The sequence below is a fragment of the Eptesicus fuscus genome, chromosome 2 (assembly GCF_027574615.1).
Source record: "Eptesicus fuscus isolate TK198812 chromosome 2, DD_ASM_mEF_20220401, whole genome shotgun sequence".
NCBI classification, from domain to species: Eukaryota; Metazoa; Chordata; class Mammalia; order Chiroptera; family Vespertilionidae; genus Eptesicus; species Eptesicus fuscus.
The window spans coordinates 28,918,971-28,939,291 of NC_072474.1; the positions used below are offsets into that span (position 1 = coordinate 28,918,971).

The window sequence follows — 20,321 nt, forward strand, 5'->3', positions numbered from 1 at the left end:
TGAGGAACAAGAACAGAACCAGAAACAAGGAGGCATCGATCGGACTATCGGGCCTCAGAGGGAGGATAGGACAGGTTGGGGGGAGGAGGGAGAGATCAACCAAAGCACTTGTGTGCATGCATATGAGCCTATCCAATGGTTAAATTCAACAGGGGGTTGGGGCATCCGTGGGGACGGGTGTGGGATGGGAATGGGGGCATGAGGACAAATATGTGACACCTTAATCAATAAAGAAATTAAAAAAAAAAAGAATAAGCCTAAAATAATCCTTCTGTCAAGAGGCGTATTTGGGGGTGGCATATTCTGGTACCTTTCCACGGGAGCCAGGCGTTGTGGGGACGGCGATGATCAGGGACCCAGGGATGCGGGGCAGAGGGAAGGGCTCTGTAGCTGCCTGCCTAGGCGGGGGGTGGGGGGGGGTGGGGGGAGGAGCCAGCCCAGCTATTCACGCCCCGCCCGGCCCCGCCAACCTTCAGGAGGGTTCCCGTACCCGGGCCGGCTCCTTACAGCCTGCCGGCCTCTCCCGCACTCGCGCTGACATCGGGTGGAAGCCAGCTGAGCTGGCGGGCCCGGGAGAGGTCGGCCAGGGACGTGCGACCCGGTCGCGAGGGGCAGGGCGGGGCGGGGCCGGCGGCCGGGCGTGCGTGCTGATTGGCTGGAGGCTCAGGGCACGAGCCGATCAGCGCACGCCCCGCCCCGCCGCGCCGCGCTGCACGCCGCTTTCACGTGTCGTCGCCCCAGCTGGCTCCGCGCCGCGGGGCTGCGCACGTGGGTGCGGTGTGCATGGGCTCAGCCTGGTAGCGGCCCTGTGCCTCCCCCGCTTGCGGCTTGTTTTGGTTTTCATTTTCCTGGCAAAGGGTTCTCCCCCCTCCCCTCTCCCTCCTGCCCCAAAGCCCTGGGAATTGCCGTGCTTTGTAAATTCGCCAGAGGAAATAGGTCGGCGGGTGATTAGAGGAATCCTGGGTGGGGCTGGGGCAGCCGTGCACGCCTGGAAGCATTAAATAAAAGTTGTGAACGTAGGGATTGGGGAGTAAATAGTGTTAAGTGCCCGATGCTGCTTTTTCCTGCTTGGCAGAAAGATGTACTGAACCCGCTGACCGTGTACGCGATGTTTTTGTGTAACAGCGTGTAAACATCCCCGCAGCTGCTGTGGGAAGATGCCTCCTGAGGGTTGAGGGCCACAGTGGTTCCCTGAAAGGACAGCCACCTCCTGGGTGTACGCTCTTCCAGCCCCTGGTTGTGCGCCCAAACCCAGACCCGGAGCCGAGGACCCCCACCCCCAGGGCCTAGAATGAATTGGGATCCTGGCTGCATCCGACTCTTCGTTAAGAGAGCCTGCAGTCACCTTGGGGAGAGGGACTCAGCTAGTAAAGGGTCAGGAAACCGTGAGGAGTGGGGCTGTTTAGCCCAGACTGGACAGGCATTGAGTGCACCTAAGGTTGTGTGCAAATATTTGAGACTGTTATGAACGAGAGATTAGACTGGTGCGGGCTGCCGGGACAGGAGATATGTATCAGAGGTGAATTTTAGGTCAGTTACAGAGAGGGGGCAGGAATGAATGTTTATGGCATTCTCTGCAGGAACTAGGTGCAGCTAAGTATTTACATATGTTAACATAAGAAACATTAAAACCTATACATAATTTTTGTGAATTTATTTGAGCCAAACTGTTGACAGTTGCTGGGAAGCAGAATCTCCACATTGAGACAATGATCCAGAGAATGGCGGTTTTTCACCTATTTTTATACATTACAATCAAAGGAGATGTAAATGGGTTACATGAAATCCATTGGTGATCGATTAGGGAGGAGGGAGAAAGCAAAGGGGGGGTGGTAAACCTCTGGGACTGGATAAAAAGTAAAGTGATAGACACATGCCTCTTTTACATAGGTGGGTACAGGTTAGTTAACAGTCAACAATTAACATGCTAACAATAACATTGAGGGAATTTGTGGTCTGTGCCCTGCCGCCATTTGTTGTGCCCTGAAGGTTCTGGAAAAATGGAAGTTACAAGTCACCCTGATATTCCCACAGGTATGTTATTTTAGGTGCAAAGCGACAATAGGCTCAGTAAAAATCAAAAATTGATCTTTGCCAGGAAAGATACTGGCCTAGGACATGACTAACCACTATAAACTGCTTTTTGATGAAAAGGTTTTAATTTCAGATCATCCTTTGTGTTTACTTCCGGTCAAGCCTGCCACACAGACCTTCTCTGAGTCAGGTTAGCATGTGGCCCCTTTTTGTCCACACATACATCAGTAAGAAAATGGTGGAGCTAAGATTCAAATTCTCATTTGCCAGACTCCAAAGCCCTTGTCTTTTCATGTTGCATCTGGTTGCTTTGGGAATAAAGATTGTGCGGCATGGTTTCTGCATTGGTTGAGAGCATTGGTCTAGAAGAGGATTTGTTCAGCCCTGTTTTGGCTCTGTTACTGGTTCTCTACCTCCAGTGAAGAGGGAGATTGTCCTGGTCAGAGAGTATACCAGGGCTACAGGACATAGAAGAGGCCTCCTGTCACACCAGCAAGTCAGACTTTCCAGCAGACACATCTCTGACCCATTGTCCCTCTAAGTGCTGTTGCGCTTGTGAACACAATAACCATAACATTAACAAATGTGATCACAGTATCCTGCTGTCATCCATTTTTCTTACTGCCTCCTGGCCCTTCCTTTTTTTTTTTTTTAAATCTGACACTCCTTCCCCTTGTCCACCCCTCTACCTAGACCAGGCTAGAAGTGGAACCAACGCAGTAAGAACCCAGGACTGGAGGAGTGATAACTTGATCTGAGTGCATTTCAGTCCCCGCACCCCCTTCCCAGCAACACCAGCTACAGTGCCCTGAAAAGTCAGGAAGGGAAACCTGGGCTGATCTGATTCCTTGGTGACCCTCAGTGTCTGATGTTGCAGACTTATAGTCCGTAGGGAAGATGCATAAAGATCCATACAGAGGTCTTGGATTCATTTTATGATGTAATAGCTTCATACGTTCTGAAAAGACAAGAGCACTTTAGGAGTCTATTTTTGTCTCTGCTAGTGTATTAAGTTGTCAGATAAAACCCATTTTAGCATCCCTGGGAGGAAGGGAGGGGTATGGAATGGTTATAAAGAGGCAGCATCTGGTTTTTCTTGGATCTCTAGCAAATCTGGTTACAATTTCTTACCAAAAACACAGCCAGAAAATACTGAACTGAACCCTCTTCCCCCAGAGAAATTTGCTGAGGCAGCATCCAGATTGGGTGTCCTTTCTGCCCAGAACACAATTTTTGGAGCTCTAGAAGCTGTCTATCTCTGAAGGTCCACTTTCCTTCCTTTTAGTAAGTCACCTGATTATTCATCCTTAACTTCCTAAGTCTTAATTCTCTCCTCTGCTTCCAGGGTATGAAGTCATTGGAGCTCCTTCGCCCCTGCCGCCGACTTAAGCAAGGCTTGGTTTCTGTTTGCCTGCTTCCTTTCTTCCTCTGTTCCTTCCTAGGTCTCAGGTACTCTCCTCCTGCCAAATCCCCTGGTCCTTCATTGGCATCATCTTTAAGTGGTAGTAGCTCAATTTGTATGTTAACTGACTTCAAAGATCTTTAACTCAAGAAAACCCTATCCTAGTGACGGACTTTAGGGCACACAAAACTTAGGGTTAGAGTAGGGGCAAAGGTTAAATTAAAGTACGTCACGCTTTTGTTCCTAGCCTGCCTTCTCTCCTCCCCAACCCAACATTCTCTTCCTAGGGCAGCTCCTGTAGGGTGGCTCTGGAGGTGGACGGAATGTGTGCTTTGGAAGATTAGTCATGCGATCTCCACTTTGCTCCTGCTTACTGAGCCAGGTCCTGGTCACCCACCTTGACCATCTTTGATTTTATTTATAAAGGGGCGGGGATTCATTTAATAAGCTCCAGGCTCTCCCCTCCCCCCTCCTCCCAGGCTCTTGACTGGAGGCTGGGAATGCAAGCCAAAGAGGTGGGACGTTTCAAATGGGCTCTGGAGTCAGGCTTTCTGGGTTCAGACACCAGCTCTACCACTTAGTAGCTATGTAACCTTGGAGAAGTTCCTTAATCTCTCTCTGCCTGTTTCCTCACCTGTGGTTGTGAGGATTGTGCTCAAAGCTCTCCAAACATGGCCAGGCAAGTGCTTGGTGTTTCACAGGTGGTGGCTGTTTATTTCTGTCTTGAAGGAGACCTCAGTCTGGCCATGACACTCTGCAGTTGCTGCCACCACATGCTTCTGTATGAGCTTAAATGGGCTGGAAGACTCAGGATGGCTGGTTAGCACAGCAGCTGCCCCAGTGCTAACTGGTCTTCTAGGCCTGCCCTGCCAAAAACCAGGCAGTCTCCAGTGATCCACCTGCCCAAGACCACACCTCTTAAAGTGGTCCTTAGCCAAGCACTTCTCCTTCCTGTCCTCCCCAGGTTTTCTAAGAGTCCCCTGTTATACTTCTTTTTTTAAAAATATATTTTATTGAATTTTTACAGAGAGGAAGGGAGAGGGATAGAGAGCTGGAAACATCAATGAGAGAGAAACATTGATCAGGTGCCTCCTGCACACCCCCTACTGGGGATGTGCCCACAACCAAGGTACATGCCCTTGACCGGAATCGAACCTGGGACCTTTCAGTCCGCAGGCCAACGCTCTATCCACTGAGCCAAACCGGTTTCAGCCCCTGTTATACTTCTTGTCAGATGTAGGCGCTTGGTGCTTGGCATGCCTGGGAAGAGGTTCTCCATTTTTACACTCTTACCTATTGGCTTGTAATGGGGCATGTGGGGGCAACAAAGCAGAATCCTAATAAAAGGAGGAATGAAGACAGCTCAAAACTGGGCCACAGTCGTTGGAATTGTTGGCCGGGGGTAGAAGACAGGGGTCATCAGTAGATACAGAGCAGACCCATCTTCCCTTAGTATTTTTTATGTTAATCTTGCGCATATAGTCCTGAGGTTGCCTTGGGTGTGGCTTGCTGACTGGTGGAGGGGGAAGTGGGTGAGGAACAGGGAGAAAGGGGGTTGTTGCTGAGGTCTAGAGGGAGGCTTATAAGTGTGCAGATCTTAAAAACTCTAAAAAACCCCCGACATCCTCTTAATGTTGTGCCCTGGGGCTAATTCCCAGTCACTGAACACGGTCTACAAAATTGTCCATGCGGGTCAGAGACCCAAGGCAGGAGTGGCCCTTATCTGACTTCCAATTTCATGTTTTTATAAAGTTTTTATTTTGTGGGTGTGCACTTCCTTAAACCTTTCCCAGCTTCTTTGTGGTTCTGGGTCTAGATATACTGAGGAGATTGAAATATTTATTGGTAGTATGTATGGCTTGCTCTCTGGAAAGAATTTACTTTTCCTATTCCCTATTTGCAGAAACCTTTAATTAGTAACATTTTGGGTGTCTTTTTTGAGTTGAATTTCCTGGACTTCTGTTTGGGGTTATTTTGAAGTGGTGGGGTTGGGGGATTGTGCCTTGGGGGCTGACCCTCTGGTTCTCTAATGAGGAGATGGGTGGTTTTGCTTCAAGCAGGAGAACCATGGTTGCCTGCTGCGTGAGCTCCAGAAATAGAACCTGATGCCCAAACAGGGGGTGCTGTGTGCCTAAAAGCCATTTGAAAGCCTTGCAGCTTGACTGTCACCTATCTTGAGGTACTTCTTGGATTGTTTGGTGATCTAGAAATGAGAAAGAATGCTATTTGCTTTGACATAAAGAAATCTACCTTCAAAACTCGCTGTCACTCCTCCACTTCTTGTTTTTCTTTTGTTCCTCTAACAAGTGAAATACAGAAGACACCAATTTAAGTGGAACTAGGAACTTTCAGCCACAAAAATTTCTGGGGCCATTGCGGATGAGAATGGGAAGATTAAGAACAAAAATGGAGGGGTGGGAGTAGGGGTGAGGTAGGGGCAGTGTAGGAGATGACCATGTAAGGATGGGCGGGGGTACAGAGGAATGAGAGGTTTCTGAAAACCCACAGGAGATTTCCAATTCCATGTCCCCAGAACTCTCCCTTTAATCTGGCATTGGGGAAAGTTGTAATGTTTGCTTCCTTGGCCACCAAAGGATTACTTTAGGTACAGGAAGCAAATATTACAACTTTGCTTTCTATTTATTTTTTTAGCACATTCTTTTTACTTTCTAATTTTTTGTTCAAGTTTTATACTGCACATAATATATCAGTGCAGTAGTACATGTGTATAAGTTACAACTGAAGAAACATGTGCTGGGGCGGCGGGTGGGAACAGCCAGGGAGAGGTCAATGGGGGGAAAGGAGACATATGTAATACTTTAAACAATAAATAATCTTAATTTAAAAAGAACCACATCTGATTGAGTGGTAGTAGTTTGTGCTAAAGAAGGTTGGATGCCACTGCTCAAAGAAATGGCTACAGAGCAGGCAAACAACCAGTGCTTCTCAAATTTGACTGCCTGTGACTCATTGGAGCTGGTAAAATGTAAATTTCTATTCAGTAGGTCTGGGCGGGAGCCCAAAGTCTTGCAGTTGGAAGGCTGACTCAGAAGGAGCGAGATGGTGTTAATCCCCTTTGTGCTGCAGGATTCCATTTGGTGTCTTAGTCAGAGAGGGAAGCCCAAAAGCCAGCAGGGAGTCAGGCACAGATGCTCTGGCGTCTCCTTCCTCCGTGGAACACCCAGGCCTTACCGCTGACACTGTGAGGAAGTCCCCATGCAGTGAGTCATGAGCGGAGTTGCAGGCTTCTATTCCATAAGGGGTGTGTCTGTTGTCATGTGTTAGGTGATGTCAATTTGCTTCTTGGTTCACAAGGCTCTGGTAGCCCGCTTCACAAGAAGGAAAGGTGCTGGGTGCAGCCAGTGAAAAGCCAAAAAGCTGATGCCTCTGAAGTGGGAGGGGAGGTAGGTGAGCAGGTGTGCTCATTAGAGCTGGGGTGCCCCCTCCTGCTGTTTGTGCTAGGTGGACTTCTGCGTCTTACTTATCTTTCCTGCCTCAGTCCCGCACTCTGTAACAGGGGCTACTGCTTCTAATGTTAACTGACATTTGCCAAACACATTTCAACACTGCTACGGAAAAATGACATCTCCACGAGGCCAATATATATATGAGCAAGTGAGGACACCGAGGCCCTGTATGGTTAAGTGACTTATGGCCTTGTAAGTAGTAGAGGAAGGCAAATTCTTCTGACTGGATGCTCAGTTGTTTCTTCTATTTGAATAAAAACTGCTTCTGGGTGTTTCATCTTGAAGGGTGTTGGCTGGTTTCTGTTCTGAAAGAGGTGCATTTAATACCAGCCTTTGCAGGTGACACTCATCATGATCTCTGCTACTCGAATTGATAATCAGTGGGTCCAGTTATGAAGAATAAGGCAGAAAGGATATTCAAGTAGAATCTGCAGATGTTTCGTGATTATTTGGTATTACATTTCTCATTGTTCATAGCCTGATGGCCATTTATGACAGATACTGGGAGTCACAGGTAATCGCCATGATCCAACGAGAATTATCGGGGTGTTTCATTAACAAGGATCAAATTGATGCCTCACAAAAGGAGAAACCTATGGACACCATCTCAGAAAGATCTTAAATTAAACCTGTACGCCTTTGGGCCTTTTTAGAGTCTCTTGAGGATTTTTAAATAGAAATAAATTCAGGTTTCACACACACACTGCTTCTATTCTGGGAGCCAGTGGGAGTTAAGAGGCTTGAACTTTTGAGGACTACAATTCTCACTCATTCACTCACCAAGTAAATATCTATGATGTGTCCATTACTAAGTGCTCCCGAGTTCAGATATGAACCACGCAGTCCTTGGTCGTAGAGGAGCGAGATGGAGAAGCAAAGATGCATTTGTCAGACTCTGTTCAGTGCCGTGATGGGGTGGTCACTGCGCTATGGGAGTGTCACTGCACTGTGGGAGGGCCCCCAGATCCACGGAAGGGGCAGCAAAGAAGGTTAACATGCAGAGGTGTCTAGGCTGAGAGCTGAAGCATAAATAACACAGAGTAAATGAGGAGGGGAGGCCACTACCAGCAGGGGAGTCAGTGTGGAGACCTCAAGAATTTCTCCTCAATACCACCAAAACAGAAATGATGGCAATTAATACATTTGAAGCCTAATAAAGTAATGACTTAACGCTCATCAGTTGTTATGTCTTCTTGCTGGATCCGCCCGTTCAATCATTGTGAAATGTCCCTCTTGAATGCTGCTAATAGTTTTTGTTTTTTTTTCTGAAATATACTTTGCTGTTATAACTACTCCCTTTTCTGTGGATGCGTGTTTGCATGGAATATTTTCCATCCTTCTACTTTTAACCTTTTGCACTCGGATGTCGAGTGTGACTCGACACAGTTAGCATTGGTAGCAGCTCGTATGTCGAATTGTATTGAATGTATCAATAATTTGAAATATAAAAAAATCCAAATAAATAAGTTTGTATGAAAAGAAACTCCAGTGTTTTATTCTACTGCTGCGCTTTGTAAAATCTGGGGTATTTAAAAAATTAAATCCTGAGTAGAATAAAGGAATCGAGAAAAAAGCAAGCGAGTGCAAAGGATTAACTATCCATGTCTTCATATTTAAAGTGATTTCTTATAGTTGGGCTTGCTTTTTCTTTTTGTCTTTTTATTAGTGCTTAGATCATTTATATTTAATGTAATTATAAACTGTTTTCAAGCACAAGAACCAAAAGATCCCTGTCTCTCATTCCCCTCATGGGACAAAGATGGAGGGCATCTAAGGTTGTTCTCCTAGTCTGTTCTGAGCCAGAGTCTGCATTTGGGTTTGGCCTACTTGCTCTAAAGATTTCCTCAGTAGTTGGCCTGAGAACCAGTGACCTGGGTGTGGAAGCTCATGGAGCTTAGGTCTTCAGTTTGGAGGGCTGGTGTGAGAACTGCCGGTGAGGAGTCAGCTTAGGAACCCTTTCCCCACACTCATACCCACTTCCCGTCATTTAGGGCCTCCAGCCTTTCCCCTCTCACTCTTTCTTGCCTGAAAAGCCCACTGGCCTCACAATGACACCTGATGATGATGAATTGCTGATCAGTGTACAGTGTACTTACGGAATTTACACTAACTCAATGGAGATCTTATGGTGGTCTGGGGGGTGGTAAACAGCCCTGACAGCTCGAGAAAAATCGCTTTGAAAACAGTATTTCTAACCCTTTACCTCAAGCCTAAAATGTAATGGCCAGGCTGGGTTTGGACATTCTGTAGCAGAAGGGGTTGGCTCTGGGCGTGGGAAAGGTGAACATCCACTCTGTCTTTACCGCTCAAATGGAACGTCATCCTCCAGGTAAACTTCCCAATGCCCTGTTGATGTGTTCTGTCACTACTCAGTGACCTGGCAGTTCAACCACTAAGTTCTCAGATCCCTAAGGAGACCCAGTGGTCAATGCAAATGGGCTTCTTCCTTTTAGGGAGCCAGGGGAGGCATGTTTCGAATGACTTAAATTGGACCTGAAGACCCAGGGTTCTGAGGACCAGGGAAACCTGGCAGAATGTTGGATTGCTTTTTCAGACATGGTTTTCCTAAGGCACAGATGGACTCTTTCAAAGTAAAGCTGGTGGGTAGTGGAAAACAAGATAAAAATACAGGTCCCCCTGCCCCCCAAAATGGCTCTATGGATAGAACTGGAGAGCATTATGCTAGGCGAAATAAGCCAGTCAGAGAAAGATAAATACCACATGATCTCACTCATTTGTGGAATATAATAAACATCATAAACTGATGAACAAAAATAGATCCAGAGACAGAGAAGCATCGAACAGACTGTCCAATCTGTGAGGGAAGGCGGGGGGTGAGGGGGTAAGAGATCAACCAAAGGACTTGTATGCATATGAGCATAACCAATGGACACAGATGGGCAGGGGAGGGGGAGGGCATGTGCTGGGGGGTGGGAGTGGCTGGGGAGAGGTCAATGGGAGAAAAAGGAGACTTATGTAATACTTTAAACAATAAGGAATTTAAATTTAAAAAACAATGGCTCTGGTCAGGTAGCTCATTGGGTTGGAGCGTCATCTCAATACACCAACGTTGAGGGTTTGATCCCTGGTCAGGGCACATAGAAAGAATCAACCAATGAATGTATAAGTAGAACAACAAATTGATGTTTCTCTTTCCCTTCCCCTCTCTCTAATATCAATTGAAACAACAACAACAAAGAAAAAAAAATAAAAGAAAAAATATAGGTTTCCCTTCCTCCCACTAGCCTTACCACTACCCGAAAGTAGAGCCTTCCTGCAAAACCTTTAGTAAGCCAAAATGGCTTAAAGTGAAGAGTATTATTACCTGTTTTTTTGTTAACTGAAAGAAAATAGAAGAGCATTTTCACTTTTACAAAAGAAGCCACTAACATAATAAGGTAGGTCCTCCATAAAAACAAAGTGGCATACTGGGCCGGTGTTGCTCAGTGGCTAAGTGTAGACCTATGAACCAGGAGGTCACAGTTTGATTCTCTGTCAGGACACATGCCTGGGTTGCAGGCTCAATCCCCAGTAGGGGGTATGCAGGAGGTAGCCGAACAATGATTCTCTCTCATCATTGATGTTTCTATCTCTGTCTTCCTCTCTGGGGGGAAAATAAATATATATATATGTATATATATTTATATATATATATTTATCCTATATAATAAAAGGACAATATGCAAATAGACTGAATGGCAGAACAACCAAACAACCAATCAAAGTGTAATATACTAATGATATGCTAAGTCTGCTCAACCGCTCGCTGTGACATGCACTGACCACCAGGGGGCAGACAGTCAATTGGTCGAACAGTTGCTATGACGTGCACTGACTACCAGGGGGCAGATGCTCTAACTAAGGGAGATGGGCCAGACACGCCCTGGAGCCCTCCCGTGGTCCCTCCCCAGCCCATTTGTGCTCCGGTAGGGTCCCTCAGCCTGGCCTGCACCCTCTCACAATTCGGGACCCCTCGGGGATGTCAGAGAGCCAGTTTCAGCCTGATCCCACAGGCCATTCCCCTTGGGAGGGCCACAGACACCGGGCTCATGGCTGGCGAGTGCTGCTGTGGCAGCACGAGCCTCTCCCGATTAGGACTGATTGGGTGTGAGCCCACGGCAGGCACAGTGGGACCTGGATGAGCGGGAGCAGCAGGTAGGAGCTGCAGGCGGCATTGACTGTGGATTTCGGCCCAATTCCTGCAGGCCACCCAGAGGGACCCCACCTGTGCACGAATTTGTATACTGGGCCTCTAGCATGTGTGTGTGTGTGTGTGTGTGTATGTGTGTGTGTGTGTGTGTGTGTATCAACCAAAAAAACAAAGTGGCATAAGGCGAACTTTTGGAAAGTGAGGGATACCTGAATCCATCTTAAAGACTAGGGCATTGAGGACCAGAGCAATTTATAAGCTTGCCCAAGGCCAGACAACTTGAGGAAAAAGGAACAGAACTAGATCTTCTACCTCCACCTGAAATGCTGGAACACATCTTTCCTGTCTCTCCCGGAAAGAAGGCCCCTCTATAATAATCCTGTGTGTCTCCATGACCCTTTCAACCTCATTAAGCCTCACTCATCAGCCATCACCCACTACGGTTATCAGATCTTCCCAGTGTCTTCCTCACACATGATCTCTGCTGCAGCCCTCCTGCCTTTGCCCACATGCTTCCTCCTACTTGAGACAGCCTCTTCTATCTCAACCCTGCCCTCCACAACCCCTATTCCCCTTGATCACTTTAAAATATATTTTATTTATTTTTTACAGAGAGGAAAGGAGAGGGATAGAGAGTTAGAAACATCGATGAGAGAGAAGCATCTATCAGCTGCCTCCTGCACACCCCCTACTGGGGATGTGCCTGCAACCAAGGCACATGCCCTTGACCGGAATCGAACCCGGGACCCTTCAGTCCCCAGGCCGACGCTTTATCCACTGAGCAAAACTGGCTAGGGCATACCCCTTGATCACTTTAAAACTCACCTCACACCACCTTCTCCATGAAGCTTTCCTTGACTTCTTTCAACAGAATAGGAGCATTATTCTGAGTACTTCCACCTTACTCACTTTTGTTACAGAAGCCGTATCATTGCGGTCATTGCTTGTGTTCATGTCCATGTCACCAGCAGCCCATGAAAGGTGGAGGTGATACACTCTAATCTTTGTGTTCCTGGTGCCAAGCACATACTTTACTGGAGGGAGAGTTTATTAGGAAGGCCGTCCATATTGCTGGCTTCTCTTGTGTGTTAGTCAGTCAACATATGTTTTTAGCACCTGCATTCCATTGGGGTTGTGCTGTGCACTAGGTCGGTTACAGAGAAGAATATTCATGCTCTGAAGAAGCTTACAGTATGGGTGGGAACCACACACAATGTACTAGTTTGTCCATTGATCTGAAAAGGTGCAGACAAGACACCAGCCTTTGATGTAATTCTATATAATAAAGAGGTAATATGCAAATTGACTGTCATGCCCTTGCACAAAATGGCCGCCCCCATGTGGTCACAAGATGGCTGCCACAAGATGGCCGGCAGGGGAGGGCAGTTGTGGGCGATCAGGCCAGTAGGGGAGGGCAGTTGTGGGTGACCAGGCCTGCAGAGGAGGGCAGTTGGGGGCAACTAGGCCTGCAGGGGAGGGCAGTTGGGGGCGACCAGGCCTGTAGAGGAGGGCAGTTAGGGGCACTCGGCCTGGCAGGGGAGGGCAGTTGGGGGCAGTCGGGCCGGCAGGGGAGCAGTTAGGTGTCAATCAGGCTGGCAGGGGTGTGGTTTGGGGGTGATCAGGCTGGCAGGCAGAAGCGGTTAGGGGCAATCAGGCAGGCAGGCAGGCGAGTGGTTGGGAGCCAGCAGTCCCAGATTGTGAGAGGGTTGTCCGACTGCCGGTTTAGGCCTGATCCCTGTCTGGCAGTCGGACATCCCCCGAGGGGTCCCAGATTGGAGAGGGTGCAGTCTAGGCTGAGGGACACCCCCCACCCAGTACAAGAATTTTGTGCACCGGGCCTCTAGTCCTATATAATAAAAGGCTAATATGCAAATCGACCGAATGGCAGAACAACCGGTCGCTATGATGCACACTGACCACCAGGGGGCAGACGCTCAATGCAAGAGCTGAGACCCCTGGTGGTCAGTGTGCTCCCACGGGGAGTGCTGCTCAGCCAGAAGCCCTGAGCCAGCCTCATGGCTGGCTGGCGAGTGAAGTGGAGGTGGCAGGAGCCTAAGCCATCAGTCAGACATCCCTTGAGGGCTCCCGGACTGCAAGAGGTCACAGGCCGGGCTGAGGGACCCCCTTGAGTGCATGAATTTCATGCACTGGGCCTCTAGTATGGGAAATAAAAGGTTATGGCTACAGCAAGGGAAAAATGCTAAAAGACATGGAGGATGGGTAGGGATCAAACAAAAAGGAGAAGAAAGGGGTTTCTGGTAAAGTGCTCTGTAGAAAAGCAGAGATGGGCAGGAGAGTTTGAGGAGACAAAGCATATCAAATGGCCAGAGTGGAGGGGCAATAAGGGAGAAAGGTTACTTCAGAGCCCACTGTAGAGGACTTACAGTGAAGACTGAGGAGGTTGATAGTGCTCTTAGAGGAAATAAGGAGCCAGTGATAGTTTCTGAGCAGGGGAAGAACAGAACGAAAGTATTGTTTTAGAAAATGAGTCTGTCAGTGCTCTGCATGATGGTTGGAATCGAAGAGGCTGGAGGGAAGGAGTTGGGAAGTGATGACCTAAAGTCTAGGTTAGGTTTTTAGGGCTTAAATCTGAGTGGAGACAGTAGGAATGGGAAGAACATATTACTTATATGAGAGCGAAATTTATGAGAGACATTTAGGAGTTGGTGACTAATTAGCTATGGGGATTGGAGACTCTTGAAGCAGCAAGCTAGAGTAAAAGGCGGAATCAGTAATATGGGCCTTGACCCACAGCCTATATTTTGTCTGTTAGTCTCTCTGAGCCTCAGCTTCCTTACATGTAAAATAAGGGACTCGAATCTCTGAGATTCATTCTGGTCTCATAGCACAGACCAGCTGTTTGCATCATTTCAATGACATGGACCTGTTTACCAGAAGAAATAGAGACCTCCCTGAACTCTTTCTATCTGGTCAGATAGCCTACTTTCTCAGTCCATAGGGGCTCTTAGCAAAGTCACTATGCCCTCAGCACCTGGTGTGGCCATATCACAAGGCATTCAGACAGGGCACTCTGGTGAGCAGCTCAAGTTCTGCAGAGTGAGGGCTTCCACGGCCCAGGCTGACCTCCTGGGCCCGCTGCCTGGAGCTGTCTGCATTCCCCTGGCCAAGGCAGCTAAGACCCGAGGCCCAGTGGTCAGGTGGATTTTTTACTCTGAGAAGCCAGACTGGCTGACACTGAACTGCAGAGACCTGGCTCACCAGAGCAAGGGGGAAGCTTGGGCAGGACAGGGATAGTACTTCCAGAATGAAGTACTTCCTCCTCATTTTGTCTTCCTCAGCAGTGAGCTTCTCATGAGGCAAGAGGAAGGTGCTCAGTTAGGTGGGGGTCTCCTTGGCTGTGTGCTCAGTGTTCCTCTTCTGCAGCCTGTGCGGTGATGGGTGATACCTGGGTGTATGGTCCTTATGTGCCTCATGGACAGCTTCTCTTTTGTTTCCAACTGAGATTAATTGACCCCAGCTACTCAAACATCAATTTCACCTCTTCTTTGGTTCCCAAGCACAAAGGAAATACCTCTTTTTAGTTGGGAGAAATATGAGGTTGTTGCGTAATTGCTGATAAATTAACAACAAATTGTGAAGTTTCATCTCAGTCTTGCTCTGTGTCCTCTCTCCTCTTTCTTGGCAGTTTTTGGGTGCTTTCAGGTACAGAATGCTAGTATAAGAGTAAAAATCCCAACATATTGAACACTTATGACGTGCCAAACATTGTTCTAGATGTGTGCACACATCACTCATTCAAGCTTATGGAGTAAGGTCCTAGTATCCTCAACCCTATTTTATAGATGGCATAGTTGAGGCATGGAGAGGGATGGACTAGCCCAGAATGACAGCTAGTCCCTGCTTAAACTGGAACATAACCAAGGCAATTTGGCTCCAGAGACCTTATCCAGGAGATAGTTTTGTTCCTTATATGTATAAAGCCACAAAAGTCAATGTTAAGAAAGGAAAGACAAAGCCAAGCAAACCAAAAATAGCTTAACATGAAAACACAGTTATACATCTTATGGTGCTCATAAAAGGAAATATCCAAATTGCCAATAAGCAATGAAAAACTTCTCTACCTCCTTAATCATCTAGGAAATCCAAATTAAAGCCACATTCAGATGCTACTATATTAGCCAGAATGGCTAATACTTGGTCTTTTTCTAATAGAAAGAAAAAGACCAAGTATTGGCAAGACTTTGAATAATAGGAACTCTCTTATGAGAGTAAAAATTGATATAATTACTTTGAAAAACTATTTGGCAATGTTTACTGAACACATGCATGCACTGTTATCCAACAATTCCGGTCCTTGGCATAGACCCTGCAAAAATGACTGCATGTAGCATTAAGATATGTACAAGAATGTTCCCAACAGCATTACTTGTGATAGCCCCAAGTGGAAACAATTCAATATTCCATCAACATGGATAAATACATTGTGTATATTAGTACAATGGAATGCTATAGAACAAGGATAAAGAAGGAACCACAGCTATAAGAGGCAACATGGACAAATATTGTGAACAAAATGTTAAGTGAATAAAGCTAGACCCAGTAGAGTACATGTGTGCAATTCCACTGACATAAAGTTCAAACCATACAAACAAAGTCAAGATTCTGGTCCAGGATGGTGAAGGAGCACAGGAGGCTTCTGGGGTCCCGGCAGTGACCTAGCTCTTGAGCTGGGCAATGATTATTCAGGTGTGTTAACTTTGAGCATTTATTGAGTTATTTTTTTAAAAATAAATATTGTTGAAAGTATTACATACGTCCCGTTGTGTCCCCCATTGACTCCCTCCAGCCCCCTCCCTTCCCCCCCAGGCCTTCACCACCCTGTTGTCTGTGCCCATGGGTTATGCATATATGCAGACAAGGTCTTTGGTTGATTACCTCTCACCCTCCCACCCTCCCACCCTCCCCTTTCTTTCCTCCAAGATTCTGCACTCTGTTCCATGCTTCCATGTCTCTGGATCCACTCTGTTCTTCAGTTTATTTTGTTAATTAGATTCCAGATATGAGTGAGATCATATGATACTTGTCTTTCTCTAATCGACTTATTTCACTTAGCATGATAATCTCCAGTTCCCTCCATGCTGTCTCAAAGGGTAAGAGATTCTTCTTTTTTACTGCTGCATGGTATTACATGGTGTAGATATACCACAGCTTTTTTATCCATTCATCTTCTGATGGGCACTTGGGCTTGTTTCCAGATCTTAGCTATTGTAAACTGTGCTGTTATGAACATGAACTATGGGGTGTTTTTTTTTTTTGTATGTATATTACATTTCAATAATATATTTATTTTTAAAAATGACCTGGGTTCCAGTCTTAGCTGCCACTAACTCCTGAGTGCCTCAAGCAAGTAATCTGTGATCTATTGTAGCCAGAGAACCTTCTCTTCAAACAAAACCTTATCTGAAATCTAAGTTTATGAAACAGTTCAAGTGGATTGTAATGAAACTGGGGATGAAATCTAGATGGGAGGTGCAGGCTTCTGCCCAGCCAGGGCTCCAGGAAGTAGGCAGGAATACCCAGATTGCCCAAGATGGGCTTCCTATCCGAGGAGGCATCCTCCCAGGGCCTGGCCAACTTGGGGATCCTGTGACTCTGGGGTAGGCCCTCAGCCTACACAGAGCAATTTTAGCACTTAATGGTTCTGTAATGGCTTTTCATGTGACACATTTCTTTTTTTTTTTTTTTTTTTATTTTTTTTTAATTTCTTTATTGATTAAGGTGTCACATATTTGTCCTCATCCCCCCATCCCCATCCCACCCCTCTCCCCACGCATGCCCCAATCCCCTGTTGAACTTAACCGTTGGATAGGCTTATATGCATGCATACAGGTCCTTTGGTTGAACTCTCCCCCTCCCCACACCCTCCCCCTACCCTCCCCTATCCTCCCTCTGAGGCCCGATAGTCCGATCGATGCCTCCTTGCTTCTGGTTCTGTTCTTGTTCCTCAGTCTATGTTGTTCATCATTTTCCCTAGATGAGCGAGATCATATGTCCATGTGACACATTTCTTATCTCTACAATAAATGATAACAGGGTAGGGCTTGACTGATTTGATTGGTTTTCCTCCTAGTAGATGAAACAAAAATTCAGAAGCTACCTGATAACTGAAATGCAGCCATTCACATCTTAGTATGAATTCCTCTTATTAGGTCTTCCCCAGTCCCCCACTCCCCCTGCTTCCACTCTTCACATAATAGAGTGCAATAAAATGGAGTCAATGGGAAGTTTCAGAGGCAGGGATGGCATGGAATTGTTTTGGGAGCATGGAAAACTACTGTGAGACTGAGAGCTTTGGGTGCCTGGGAGATGGATGTGTGAGGGCGGATGCTGTGATAGGGGCTGGTGTGAAGACCAGTTGTGGGAAGGCCAAGGTACCCGAAGAAGCTCCTGAGGCTGCAGGCTGATTGCATGTCAGCCCTGGTCATAATGGGGCATTTACGGAAGCCAAAACCAGTGATTTCCAGACCGTGGGGAGAGCATGTTTACTCAGGTCCCGTGTTTCTTTGGTTCAGTTGCTTTAGGCCTGCCTGTGAAACTGTGGGTACACACTGACTTGTACAGCCATCAGCTCCTTCCTTCATTTATCCACTCAGCAAGTGGTTATGGTGCACCTACTCTGGACCTGGGGTCCTGCCCGTCATCACCTTTGAAACGCCTTGGGAAATGGCCTACCTTGGATAACCTCCATGAACGATCTCCATCACCTCCACCCTCAGTGTCCTCGGGCAAGTTGTTTAATCTCTCTGAGATTGTCTGCTTATCTCTAGAATAACAATCATACCCACATGGTTGGGTAGTTATAAAGATTAGAGATAATCTGTTTAAAGTACCTAACAATGCCTGGTACATTCAGTAGCTGATATGACTTTATCAGCTAAGAATAAAAATGGAAAATACGTTTTAGGATCTATTTTTTTTTAAAGGTCTCACATATTTATTACTGATCCAATCTACTAGTGCAGAAACGTCCTATGTAATATGGAAGTTATATGCAAATTGACCCTCACTCAGTCACACCATCACAAGATGGCTGTGCCCACAGCGGAGGCGGGGTTCCCCTAATGAGCAGTAAGGAGTGATCAGCAGGGACCTCAGGCTGCGTGGTGCCGGGCCAGGGCAGGGGACCTGAGGCTGTGCCCCCCACCCAGCGGGGTTTGATGGGGGACCTCAGGCCATGCCCCCTGCCCTGGTGCTGGGCTGGGGGACCTCAGGCTGTGTCCCCCACCCCAGCGCCGGGCTGGGGGACCTGAGGCTGTGCCCCCCCACCTGGCAGGGCTTGATGAGGGTGGGGCCACCCAGGTCTGGATCTCGCCCAATGGTGGTGGGGCCGGCCAGGTCTGGGTCTCACGTGATTTTGAGGTGCATGTGGGTGGGCAGGGACTTGACTCTGGGTCCTGCAGCATGCCCCAGACTCTGACAGGAGGAAAATTTTCATATACATTTTACTAATTTTCCTTCATCTCTGACACTTCTATTATAGAGAAAGGGCGAATAGCAATATTAAAATATTTCCTCTAATTAATTCCCTTTTAATGTGCATGAATTTCATGCACTGGGCCACTAGTATTAACATAATATCATTCTTCCAATAATTTCCCAGTAAAACTCAACTGTCCAAATAGTAGTGAACTTGTCAGTGATGTGGTAAGATGCAAGCAACCTGGATATAGCATAAGTATGTGTGCCATCTCATGTGCGATTCCCTATAGACCCAGCTTGGTTCTTCTTCAATGTCTCCTCTTGGAGTTGTACCTGATTTTATTACCAGTTTTCATTCAAATTCATTGGGTAATAGGCCAATTCAGCCTTTGTTTCTTGGCCAGGAACTTCTGGATCCTGAAAGTTTTGTGAGAAGACATAGTGAAGAAGAGTCAACAGCACACGATGTCAGAGAGTGATCTTAGGCTCTGTTATCTCTCATTTTATCAGTGAAGAAAGGAAGGCACAGAGAGGTTAAGTTCTTGGTCCAAGGCCACACAGCTGGTAAGCGGTGAAATTGTAACCAGAACCCAAGTTCGGCTGCCTGCCACTACAGAAACTAGACTCATTAGACAGATGCTGGTGAAAAAGGAAAGAGGTTTTATTCAAGTGTCAGTCACCTGAGGAGACGGGGGACTCTTGTCACAAAGCCCATCTCCACGTCTCAGTGCAGACAGAGGTTTTTATGAGGAGGGAGAGGCAAAGCAGAACAAAGAAATCAAAGGAAGGGGGCTGACAAGATCTGTGTGTGTGGTCCAGTCCATTCCAAAAAGGACCTTGAAACTGGTCCAGTGATGGTCTAGTGTGTGTCATCCTGGTCTTCTTCATCCTGGTTCTATGTTTGAAGGTCAGCAGATATCCAGAACTGGGATGACTGAAGGGCAGAGTCTGTATCTTCTGGAGTTAGTTCCTAGGATTCTTATTCAAATATGCTGTTTATTGAGTCATGTGAGCAAGGTTGGGCCACAGGTGTGTGAGCCAAAGTCTGCACTTCCTGTCTCAAACTCAGTTCCCTCTATGCAGCCAAAATTCCCAGGTTACTCGGTCAGAACTTGGGTATGAAAACAAGACTATTTACTCCAGGGGCCTGGATCTCATACCCACACTTTCACATTCAGAAAGCACATTCTAACCTGTTTGGGAGTTGTATGTCCCCAGGACCTGGGAGTCACCTTGGAATGCAGTCCATTCTGCCGATTACCATGGAAAGCTTAACTACCTTATTGCCCACATAATGCAGTCCTGCCCCAGCCTCACTGTAATACCCATTTGCATACCCATTCTTTTTCCTTTTGCCCACTTCCCCATGTAATCTTTGTCCTACCCAATATAAGCAGCTGGCTTATGGTCGTGTGCAGAGAAAATTTTTGTGGATGACTTGCTGCTCTTAGCATTATTGGGATAAACACTCATAAAAATATATAAAAAGTATATATGTGCTGTTTATTGCCCGGCCAGTGTGGCTCAGTGGTTGAGTGTTGACCCATGCACCAAGAGGTCACCAGTTTGATTCCCCGTCAGGGCGCATGCCTAAGTTTCAGGCACAATCCCCAGTAGGGGGAGTGAAGGAGGCAGCTGATCAATGTTTCTCTCTCATCCATGTTTTCACTCTCCCTTCCACTTCTCCTCTCTAAAAGTCAATAGAAACATATCTAACAAATAAAACAAATATGCTTTTTATCTACAAGCTACGTATTAGTCAGAGTTAGCATTTACACAATGTCAAAAGAATTGTGGGTGGGTTACAACTTTCCATTGTTATAAAGCT

At 46.8% G+C, this 20,321-nt stretch overlaps 1 protein-coding gene across 7 annotated transcripts in view; it reads left to right on the forward strand.

Moving 5' to 3' along the window:
• The window catches only part of PFKFB3 (6-phosphofructo-2-kinase/fructose-2,6-biphosphatase 3), an 88,927-nt gene that overhangs the window by 18,561 nt on the left and 50,045 nt on the right, over nucleotides 1-20,321 (forward strand). Inside the window, exon 1 of one of the 7 annotated variants that reach the window (XM_054726297.1) lies at nucleotides 3,463-3,483. The exons of the other annotated variants lie outside the window; for them this stretch is intronic. The gene's annotated coding sequence lies outside the window, so the exon portion shown is untranslated. Of the gene's footprint in view, nucleotides 1-3,462; nucleotides 3,484-20,321 lie in introns of those variants that run through there. 7 annotated transcript variants of the gene reach the window in all.